The sequence below is a fragment of the Odocoileus virginianus genome, chromosome 34 (genome assembly GCF_023699985.2).
Source record: "Odocoileus virginianus isolate 20LAN1187 ecotype Illinois chromosome 34, Ovbor_1.2, whole genome shotgun sequence".
NCBI classification, from domain to species: domain Eukaryota; kingdom Metazoa; phylum Chordata; class Mammalia; order Artiodactyla; family Cervidae; genus Odocoileus; species Odocoileus virginianus.
The window spans coordinates 31363594-31375325 of record NC_069707.1 but is presented as its reverse complement, the minus strand read 5'-3'; positions in this window follow the sequence as shown (position 1 = coordinate 31375325).

Here is an 11732-nt window from a genome sequence, read left to right as displayed (position 1 = left end):
ACCTCCAGTGGAACAGTTAATAAGATTCAAAATTACATGTAAAACACCCCAAATTCTCCTTTCTTTGAGATAGTCATATGTTGTTTTATTGAAACCAATTCACCCCTTCTGAAATGAGTTTAAACTGCTACGAGTTCACAGAGAGGGTTTTCAAGTGCACACAGGGGCAAATGGAAATACATATGTGAACATGCATGGAGTGGGGTGGGTGAAAGGGAGAGCAGAGGAGCACCCCTTTCATTCATCAGTCTACCAGCAGCCCTGGGATCAAGCTGTTGTGCTTGTATTTTTTCAGCACATAGAGCACTTTTCACCAAATTGGTATAAAAGTTAAGTGCATGTAATTTTCCTGGAAGAAAGCTCTCTAGTGTTCCTGTGTCTGCAGATGCCATTCCAGTTGGTTCTCAGGTGATTGTCATGTGGGAAATATGAACTGAATTCATCTTACATGAGCTAATGCAAGAGATACAGAAACCAGAGTAACTGGCAACAGACTGATGCCACTCTAATGGCAGAAAGTGAAAAGGAACTGAAAAGCCTCTTGATGAGGGTTAAGGAGGAAGGTGAAAAAGCTGGCTTAAAATTCAGTATTAAAATCTAAGATCATGGGATTCAGTCCCATCACCTCATGGCAAATAGAAGGGAAAAAGATGGAAGCAGTCACAGATTTCCTCTTCTTGGGCTTGAAAATCACTGTGGAGAGCGACTTCAGCCATGAAATTAGAGGACAATTATTTCCTGGCAGGAAAGATATCACCTCGCTGACAAAGGTCCATCTAGTCAAGGCTATATGGTCTTTCCAGTAGTCATGTACAGATGCGAGAGTTGGACCATGAAGAAGGCAGAGGGCCGAAGAATTGATGCTTTCAAACTGTGGTGCTAGAGAAGACTCTTGAGAGTCCCTTGGAAAGCAAGGAGATCAAATCAGTCAATCTTAAAGTATATCAATCCTGATTATCTTTGGAAGGACTGATGCTGACACAGAAGCTCCAATACTTTGGCCACCTGATGCAAACAGCTGACTCATTAGAAAAGACCCTGATGCTGGGAAAGATCGAAAGCAGAAGAGGATGGCCGGTTGGCATCACCGATTCAATGGAAGTGAACTTGGCAAATTCCGGGACAGGGAAGCCTGACGTGCTACAGTCCACGGGGTCACAAAGAGTTGAACACAGCTTGGTGACTGAACAACAACAAAAGGTCAACAGCCACTGAGAAGACAAGAGACTCAGGTCTCAGTAGAAGCTGATCTTTAGAGAACCCCTAAACTTGAAGGAGGAAGATGAACTTGGGTTGGTTCTCTTTACTTGTTCATTTAATATATATGTACCTATGTATAGCATATAATTAGAGTAAGCAAGGTTATTTAAGGAATAGATTATTGCACCTGAAAAGGGAAAAGGCTGAAGACAAGGTCAGAGAAAAAATAAGACTGCAAGCCTTTTCACTGAGATATCTGAACGTTTAGGTCTCTGGGCTCCTGCCTCCAACAAGTCTGAGAGAAGCTCAAGATGTTTTTTCTTGGGCTATCTTTTGAAATGCAAGAGAAAGGAACTAATTTCCTGATCCAAGGGGTATAGTCCCTTACTCCTACTCATATTTGTGCCCCATAAATCTTATTCCTAGCTCTGTCTGCTCTTCTAAACTGGGAGTCCTGGAACATGAGTGCCAGAAATGCTTCTTCATTAAGTATACTCACTCGACAGGTATCTCCAAACTGAAAATGAGAAATATGTATCAACTGACTACACACTGGTCACTCAATAAAGGTTTTGGGGGTGAAGAGTAAAGGATAAAAATACAAACATAAAACTCAATCCCTAACTGAACTTTTTTTTTTTTAATTCCACGGTCAACTGGTTAAACATCAATATCCATAATGTATTCTGTTGTGTACAAGATTTAATAGCATATTCTGTATTAGAAAGCCAATAGATTAACTGGCTAAAAATATTTTTATGTGTTTCTTTTTTTGTATGTTCTGGACACAAATTCACAACACTTAGTTTCTTTATTCATAACTTATGTCCCAATTACAAACCTACCAACTCTTACACCTTCTGTTAGCTTTTTATTTTTACTTAATTTTAAATAAAACAACTATTTATTCACTTACTCTTGGTTGTGCTGGGTCTTTGTTGCTGCACGGCCTTTTCTCTAGCTGCAGCGAACGGGGGCTACTCTCCAGGTGCGGCGCGCAGGCTACTCATCGCGGTGACTTCTCTCATGGAACGTGGGTTCTGCAGCATGCAGGCTTTATTAGTTGCAGCGCGTGGGTTCAATAGTTGTGGTCTCAGGTGCTAAAGCACAGGCTTCATAGTTGTGGCACACAGGTTTTGTTGCTCCAAGGCATGTGGGATCTTTTCAGACCAGGGATTAAATCTGTCTCCTGCATTGGCAGGCAGATTCTTTACCACCCCACCACCAGGGAAGCCAGGGAAACCCTAGTTTTTAAACCATTTGTAACGGGGGATATGTTTTGAACTCAAGTATAATGTAAAATAATGATAATTGGCGACAGCTCTGGACATATGGATTAGAGTGTTTATAGTTATTAAACTTTAGAAAAAATATAGTTGAAGGGAAGTAACATGAACATAAAGTTTATATGAGTGTTTGTGAATCTCTTTAAATTCATTAAAAACAACCTACAGTGAACTTTCTCAAATGTAAACAGTATTGATTTTCAAATGTCAAAAGTTGCTCATTCAATCATGTGCTTTCTTCAAATGGAGACAAATGGGGTAGTAATCAATACCGTGTAATAATATTTGAAACAAAATCTAAGGCTGCAAACAGAAAATGTCTTATTATTTCTATTCTTCTTTAAACAACTCTTAACTCTGTCCTTTATTGGTTTAAAGTATGCTTTTCAATATTTAGATTTATTATTTCTTGGACTAGTTAATTGATTTTTTTCTGTAAAATCTCTTATGTATCATCATCTGAGTCAAATTAGGTATTAAACAACATGGCCTGCAAAATTTAAAAGAAGACATGTACGTCTGAGTATTACTTTTCCTGGGGATAAACAAATAAGCATGTCGTTTAATGTCTGAAATTCTGCTTTAGAGAAAAAGCATGCTATTTGAAACTAAAGTATGTATTATTTCTGTTAGGCTTACTGCATTTATCCCATGTAAGTTTGATTTTTAAACATAAACATGTATAAGAGCAATAATACCAACAAATGTCCTCAAAATTATAAGCTACTTAAAACAAGTTTTTCAATCTATCAGTGATACATCAAAGATTTAAATGAATCTTTGTAAGCATGGCCAAGGTACCCACAGGCATATGCCTCTACAGAAGCCAAAAAGCATACCTCAAAGGGATTAAAAATGAAGGCCAGGGGTGGAATGGTGGGGAGGGAGGTTCCTGAGGGAGGGGTATATATAATTATGACTGATTCACGTTGATGTACAGCAGAGACCATGATACTGTAAAGCAGTATCTGGAAACGCACACGACCATATGTAAGACATCAGCGAGAAATGCCGTCTGACTCGGAGCTCAAACCAGTGCTCTGCGACAGCCTCGAGGGGTGGGATGGGGTGGACTTGGGAGGGAGGTTCAAGAGGAAGGGGACTTATGTGTACCTACGGCTGGTTCATGTTGATGGCAGAAACCAACACAATATTATAAAGCAATTGTCCTTCAATTACAAATAAATCTTAAAAGAGTATAAAAAAATAAATGAAGGCAGACCATCATGACACATGGGCTGTTGAACTGACTTCATCAGGTAGGGATTTTGGACTGAAAGGTGAGTCATTCTACTCACTGAAGTTTTCCATTGAAACCAGCACCTGTCGAATTCCTGAGAAATCCTTCACTGAAGCTAAGAAGAGAAAGCAATCCCTTTCTCTGCTGAACACACTGGGAAAAGCACAGTCCACAGAAGAAACTCCGGTTTTGAAGTTTTGAAGCCAAGAAAAGAAAACAAAAGAAAAGCTGGCGCTATCGGCAGGCATGAAGAGGAGGCAACGAAGCAACATGTCATTGAGGTCGGCCTAGCATCCAGAGCTAGAGGAATCAACAGCCACTGTATCAGCATCTTCCTCAGGAATTGATGAAACCGCTGAACGAAATGCTAGATTCCCCAAACTACCTAGGATGGGGACTCAAAGTATTTAGAAAACTTTCTGGAAGGATGTAAACCAAACAATTAAACACTTTTTATTGGAAAGAGGGATAACTGGAAACCTTAAGTCTTTTACCTTCTATATTTTAACATCATTTAAAAATAAACGTGAATTATATTTATAAACATGAAAATCAGTAAAGATGTTTTCACAATCATTATTTTTATGTATTGGTTTAAAGTTACACCACAGAGAAAAATTCAGCTGATAGTGTTGTTCAGAAGGTATAAACTTTGTCGTTCTTACTCCCTCTGCTGGCTGGTCAAAAAGGACCAATGAAGGAAACTTCCTCCCGGCCACCTATTCTAGGAGACTCTGATGGGGAGCAGAACAGTAGCATCTCTTCTTTAGGAACTCTCAGTTGCAGAGGCAGGACCATATGGCTGGTCGTTTCTCGGTCTGAAGGGAGTCAGGAGACTCTCAGGAAAGATGATTCTTTTTGAAGAATTCTCAGTGTGAAAGCAGTCAGAATTTGTCACCCTTTAAAAGGGGGCTTCCTTGGAGGCTCAGTGGTAAAAAATCTTCCTGCAAATCAGGAGGTGTGGGTTCAATCTCTGGGTCAGGAAGATCCCCTGGAGAGGGAAATGGCAACCCACTCTAGTATTCTTGCCTATTAAATCCCATAGACAGAGGAGCCTGGAGGACTATAGTCCATGGGGTTTGCAAAAAGAGTTGGACACGACTGAGTGACTAAAAAACAACAATAATTCCCTTAAGACCTACCAATGGTATCTCACGTGTGGTTATTTTTAACCTTAAATTTGATAAATGGATTAAGAGCCTCAGTTTACCAAATGACAGCCCTTCCTTCTTGTGTCTGTCTGGAATTTTCCAGGAAACAGAAAAAGTGTGTTGCTTGCAGTCAGAGCAGACTCATGGGTCACTTTATCCTGCAGGTACTCGGCCTTCAGGAAAGCCATCCACCCCTTCAACCCATAGCCACAGTCACGCTAGGAGACACACAGTGATGATGACCCCAGTGTGAACTCCTGGGGGCACACTTTCTCCTGCAGATTCAACAGCTCTTCCTTCCTGCCTCTTGGGCCGTGGACTTTGATTGGTGCTGGCTGCCTCAGCTAAGGGCTGACCTCGGCTGTGTGGATGAGGACCTGGCTTCTGCGGCCCTGAGACACCTTTCATGCTCCCATTGCTTCTGTCTTCGGTCCTCACGCCCTGCAGTATGCCTTTTGATTCCCACGTTGACTGCTTTCTCTGCTAGTTGGAAGGACTGTCCTCTCCTTGTGTCCAGCTCTTTCAAAGACAAGTTCTCACAGTCGAGAAATAGCCCCAGTGGCAACTCATTCTGTTCTTTTTTTGTCCCTACTGCAGCCTGTATAATCTGTCAATATGATGATTTTTTTTAAGTTTAAATCGTAAAATAAACCACTCAAGTGCTGAGTCTAACAGACAGTTCACTACGGGGGATTCCCCCCCAAAGGCTGCTCTTGTGCCTTCCTGCTACCTGTCCTCACTTCCACACTCACTGTCCTTCTCACCCTATGCTGTCTGTCCACTGGCATGACTCCACTCGACTGAACTCACACTCTGAACTAATTTCAAGGTCTTTGGTAGGGATGTGATGCTAATGAAAGCATGTGGCTAATTGCCTTCTAGCATGCTGTGACAGAGACGCTTTGAGTATCTGCTTAGAAATGTACAAACACACCCTCCAGAGAGATGTCAGCGGTGGTCAGAGGTAGATTTATAGATTTACCAAGTTGTCAATGAATCTTAATGTTAGGGCCTCCCATTTGACCGGTTCTAAGGCCTCCTGTGTTCTCTGGTTAACTGGAGAAGGAGTGGCCCTAGCTATCCATGAGCAGGAAGCAGGGAGCAGTGCCCAGCTTGGCACTCACCCTCTGCAACCTGACAGTGGTACTGGGGCTCCAGATATAACCTCAGGCCTCCAGATCATATCTGTGAGAAGGGCTAAGGAGATGTCTCTCTGCTTACGGGCAACTATGACCAGCATTCAGGAATATTTTCTGTCGATCACCTCGGGAACCACCCACTCAGAAGAGGAGGCAGAAAAGACCTAATCAAAGTGGACCATCTGCTGCGGCAGGAGGTTATCAGGATCCATACCCAGTGACATCAACAGGCTGGAGTTTTCTTATTATTTTCCCGACCACTGCTTCAGAAAGAAATTCTGATGAGGCATTAGCAATAATGAATGAAGAAGTTGCAAGAAAGCTTTCTGATCACTCAATTTCCATCAATCATGAGAGACGAAAGATTGAATTTCCATTCTTTCTAGAGTAAACACTGCAAAAAACTTTCATATGGAAGAGATACAGTGTATGCAGCTCGAAAATGTAGGAAGAAAATTGTTACAGAACTGTTAGACATATTATTATTCATCTTTTTTTTTTTTTAATTTTGTGGTATTGGTGCTATTTGTCTGTTTTAAAAATAGTATGTCTGTGATTCATTTTCTTATTCTAAATACTTTCATAGCTTATTTTTGTATTCGTAATTTTGTGTTCTTGTTCTTAAAGAAGGCCCACCCACCTGGCACTAGTCTGTCCAACACAAACTGTTGTCTGGTCCCATTTGGGCTGTGACTTAGCAAGGGCTAACCATGCAGCGACAGAGGCAAAAGAAGGGTTTTTAATTTTGATGCAGTTTAATTAAATCAATTGACCATGGATGTAATAATTTATATTAGGACTCTCAAGTTTCTTCCACTGATCTATATGTTCCTTCTTGTGCCAATATCTCATTGTCTTGATTACTACTCATTTATAGTAAGCTTTGAGGGCAATATTTATTCTTGCTTTAAGATCCTGATATGACAGATGTTTTCCAGTGAATGATTCACCCCCCCCAAAAAGGAATCAATTTCTCCTTGCTCTCTTTTATAGAGCTTGAGGAGGTTTTTAGATGAAAAAAAAAGAAAAGAATACAAATGTCATATTGAAATTATTAAATGGGAGATTTGGTCTCTTCGTTTTCTCTTAATACAATGATTCTTTTTAAAAAGGTTAAAACATACTACTTTACAAATCATAAATAGCTTTGGGGAATTAGCAAAAAGTAGACCTTTGAGCATTCTTTAGTTAAAAATTACTGGCTAACCTTACCCTAGTTCTCTGAGATACATTACCACCAAATCCTAGAAAAGCAAATCAGCAAGAAGCCTGACCCATGAATCTCAGTGACCCTTACACACCTAAGTGTCTCCTCCAACCAAGTTTAATTTAAACCAAACTTTGCGCAGCACCAAAATAAGACCTGCTTTATCTTAAAAAAAAAAAAAAAAAAGGATTTTTGTTTTGTCATTGTGTGATATATTTGGGATTAAAGGTTGTTTCCTACTAGAACTACTTAGGAAAAAAGTTAAGTCTAGATTGCCCCAAGGGCTTCCCTGATGGCTCAGTGGTAAAGAATCTGCCTGCAATGCAGGAGACCCACGTTCGATCCCCGGGTGGGGAAGTTCCCCTGGAGAAGTAAGTGGCACTCCAGTATTCTTGCCTGGGAAATTCCATGGACAGGGACGCCAGGCAGCAGTCCATGGGGCTGCAAAATAGTCAGATACAACTTAGCAACTAAAACAAAGTACCCCAAAATCAAAGCATATTGTTTGCTGTGAGTGATCAAATCCCTCTCTGAAATAACTCTTCTCCTTTGTCTGTATTTTTTAAATTACATAAAAATTATGACATTTATAATGCAATTGATGCTGAATTATTACCCAACAGGCTAAGTAAGTGCTTAAGATACCAATAAAGCAGATGAACCAGAAATTACTAACAAAGTTTAACTGTGATGAACTTATGCAGCATTTCAAAGTAAGGAAATCTAGAAAAAAACATTTTAATTTCAGTATTTAGGTGAGCTTTATGATCTTTTGAAAAAATAAATTAAAAAAAAAATTAAGATCTGGGCTTGCCATCACAGTCTTTTTAGTATCTGGAGCTTCTAAAATTCTCATTCCAGGCCTGGATTAAAAAAAAAGAAAAGAAAAGAAAACTCTAAACACAGAGGGTTAAGGCATCAAAGATGAAAGCTAGTACACTCACAACTATTTATACTGCAAAAGCTTTGCCCTTCTGCAAGAACATGCAGTTTCCCAAACACTAACCTCTCTTTACAAGGTTATGCTTATTAGCTGGGATTTAAGCTCAATAGCAACACTGTCCATCCTTGGTTCAATTCAGATTGTAATTTCTTTTTAAATTACCTGACCCTTATAATCATATGGTGAGTAGGTCTGATCATTCATCTTCCTGAAGCCAAAGTACTTGGTCTGAACACAGAGTCACTTGTGTTTCTGAAGTCTCTCAGCATCATGATGACTGGGGTAAAAACTGTTGATTGAGGAAAGTTTGAAAGAAACCTTTCATACAACATTTTCATTGTCTTTTTTTTTCTTTCTGGAACTAAAATTCCTGATTGGAAAAGCGAAAGTCTTCCTAGATACAAGGATGAAGTTTTAAGGGATGTTTCTAATGAACTGTGGAAGCTATGAACCATTTCATTGTCCCTAGTGCCAGAATTTGCTAATTAAGATTTTTCTTTTTCTTAGAGCCCAGTATTTATTAAGCATTCAGCAAATTCTTACTGAATAAATGAATGATTCTACCCAACCTCATGTCTTTGTCTTGAAGCTGTGTCATCCCTCATAGTATTAAAATGTTGCATTGCTGTCCAACTTCACATCTGGAGCACCAGAGCCCACATGTTGCCCAGATATGATTACAGTTTGCAGGAGAGTAATCCTGGAGCTGCTTGTTTGGATTGCGTTTCTGCTCATCCCTGAACCAATCACCAAGGCAAAAGGAATGGGACAGGCTGACCAATTTATCTAAAGTAGTGCCCACCATCTCTGAAGTCAGGTTGGGGTCAATTACATCCAAAGCATGTGGCTGCTACCCAAGAGAGGAGAAAGAATACTCCAAAGGAAAGTCTGAGACCATTCAAAATGGGCAAGAATTGCATGGATTCTAGGTAGGCAACTAAGGCATACTGACAATGTAATTTCTACTTTCAGTATGACTCAATGAAAAACTGAAAAATATAACTTATATGTTAGAAACCATTCTTTCTCTCTTAAGAGTTAAGGAAAACCTGCTTTAAATTGGCTGGGAAAAATTTTTTTAGTTCCATTGGACACTATGGTCTTTTTCTTAGGGAAGGGATGCTGATAGGGATGATATGCATTATATAGAGCAGTTTTAGATTTTTAACTAGACATTGATTAGGTGACTGGTCTTTGGGATTTCTTAAACAGTTAACAGTGCTATTTTCAAAGAGGTTTTAAATAAAAAGTGGTTTCTAAGAAAAATTTCCCTAGAGGTCATAGAAACCTTCTTTAATATTTTCCTTCTTAGTACATCACTCCTTCCTGCATCTCAGACCTTTCTTCTAGTCATTTTTGCCTACTCTAAATTTATCCTTATTCATTTTTTTATTTTCTTATTACATCCTTATTCTTTTAAATGAATATTTATTGGTCATAAATTCTCCATTTTGAAAAAAAAGTTGTCTTTATTTTACCCTTGTTCTTGAAAGATAATTTCATTTTAGATTGACAGTTATTTTCACTTTGTACCTGGAAGATGTTATTCTACTGTCTTTTGGCTTCAATTTTTGGCACTGAAAAGTTGGCTGTCAATTGATCATTCCTTTCTATGTGATGTTTATTTATTCTGGCTGCTTTTAAGATCGCTTTGTCTTTGTTGTTCTTAAGTTTCCTTGTATGGAAACTACATTGGTTTCCTTTTACTTATCCTGTTTGGTACACATTTTTTTTCTTGTATTTGTGAAGTCATGTTTTTGACTAGCTTTTGCAATTTCTCAACAGTCATCTCCTTCCATTTCTGACTCTGATTAGATCTTCTCATTCAACCCTTCAGGTCTCATCACCTGTCATTCATACTTTCTATCTCCTTGTCTGTCCTTGCTACAGTTATGCCTTACTTTTCAGTTAACTACTCATGAAAGCTTTTCATGATTAGGTCTTCAGCTATGCAAGTTACCCTTACTCTTGGGCTAAAACTCTAGTTTCTGAAGATGTGAATTTGGTTCCTTTTATCCTGGTCTGATTTCAGTATTTCAGATGTACCATTCAACACTGATATGAAACTTCCAGAAGGCACTAGAAACTGAAACTAGTGTCAGTAAATCTTTGTTGAGGCTAAATCCTGCATTTATAAGTTTCCACCAATGCTAAGAGATACTGGAGTTAGTAACTACTGTCTAACAGTACTTACAGTAAACACTTAAAAATTTGTACTTTGGGTTTGCCAAAGTGGGAATTAATGCCCTTTCAAGTTTATTTAAAGACTCAGTTGAGTTCTAGCAGACTCCCTCTAAAACAAGTAAGGGTGTTGTGCATGTAACGACTGCACAGGAAATCTGGTTTTGCCTTCTACCACTTGCATTTTAAGCAGGAATGCCATCACTACACAGAACCTACAGGAATCCCACTCCGAGTAATTAAGTGACCAACCTCTTAAAAACCTGCCAGAAGCAACAGGGTCTATAAAAATCTGTGTAGTGTGTCAGTTATTTAGCTCTGTTTCTGCATTTAAAATTAGATTTGGAGAAAAATAAGATTTCATAATTTTGTTGTTCAGTTGCCATGTCCAACATTCATGATTTTACTGCTAATCAAAGGATTGCCAAGACAAAGGATTAAAACTGACAAATTGAAACTGCATTTAATTTAGGAGAAAATGGGTTAACATGAGCCATTGAGGCTGTTCTTTATTCCCATCCCCCTCCCACCACCACACCCCCCCCCACCTGCCCCCCCCCAAAAAAGTCAAGGGATAGGGCAGGGTTAAATTAAAAGTATTTTAAGGGACATTTTACAAGGAGCATGCATAATGCATTGACTTTGAGTGTATTCTAAAGAAACATAGATTCCAAAATCCCTTTCATTTTCCTTCCTTTCCAATATTGGGAGCAATAATTCTGTAGAACTCCTATAAATGTCAGTCCTACCAGGATGTACTAACTTTAAATTCAGATGCTGCCATCAAAAGATGGAAGCTTTGTTACTAGAGACAATACATACAGATCAATTCTCAAATTAGTCGTTACTCTTCAGACACTTTTCTAGTAGTCTGTTAAGTAAGAAAAATGAATGAAATTCAGTTACTTGGTAATGAGGGAACATGATACACAAGAAGCCAGTCCTCAAGAATGAGTGGTCCCCAAGTATAGGTGGTCCAAAGAATGACAAATCCATCCTCATCCCCTAAACTCTTTCCCTCTCCCACCCACCATTTTTCCCCTAACGTCAAGCGCTAAATGTAAGCTCCTTAAAGGCAGGGGCCAAATTCTTTTGGTTCACTCGAATAGCCTCTGTGCTCAGGCATGTAGCAACCTGACACTAAATAAATGCCAAATTAAGTACTCGAACATTTACTGAGCAACGAGACAGCGAGGGAGGGAGGAAACGGCTCAGTGCCCTGGCTCCCAGACCTCGTCGGTACACGTAAGATTTGAGCAGCCTGACCTTGTCATTTCTCAGCGAGAAATACTTAACAGGATCGGCACCCACAATCAGTGAAGATAAAACCATTTCCTCCACCTTTCTTCAGGAATCTGTGTCCTCAAAAGTGCTGTCACGTGAGA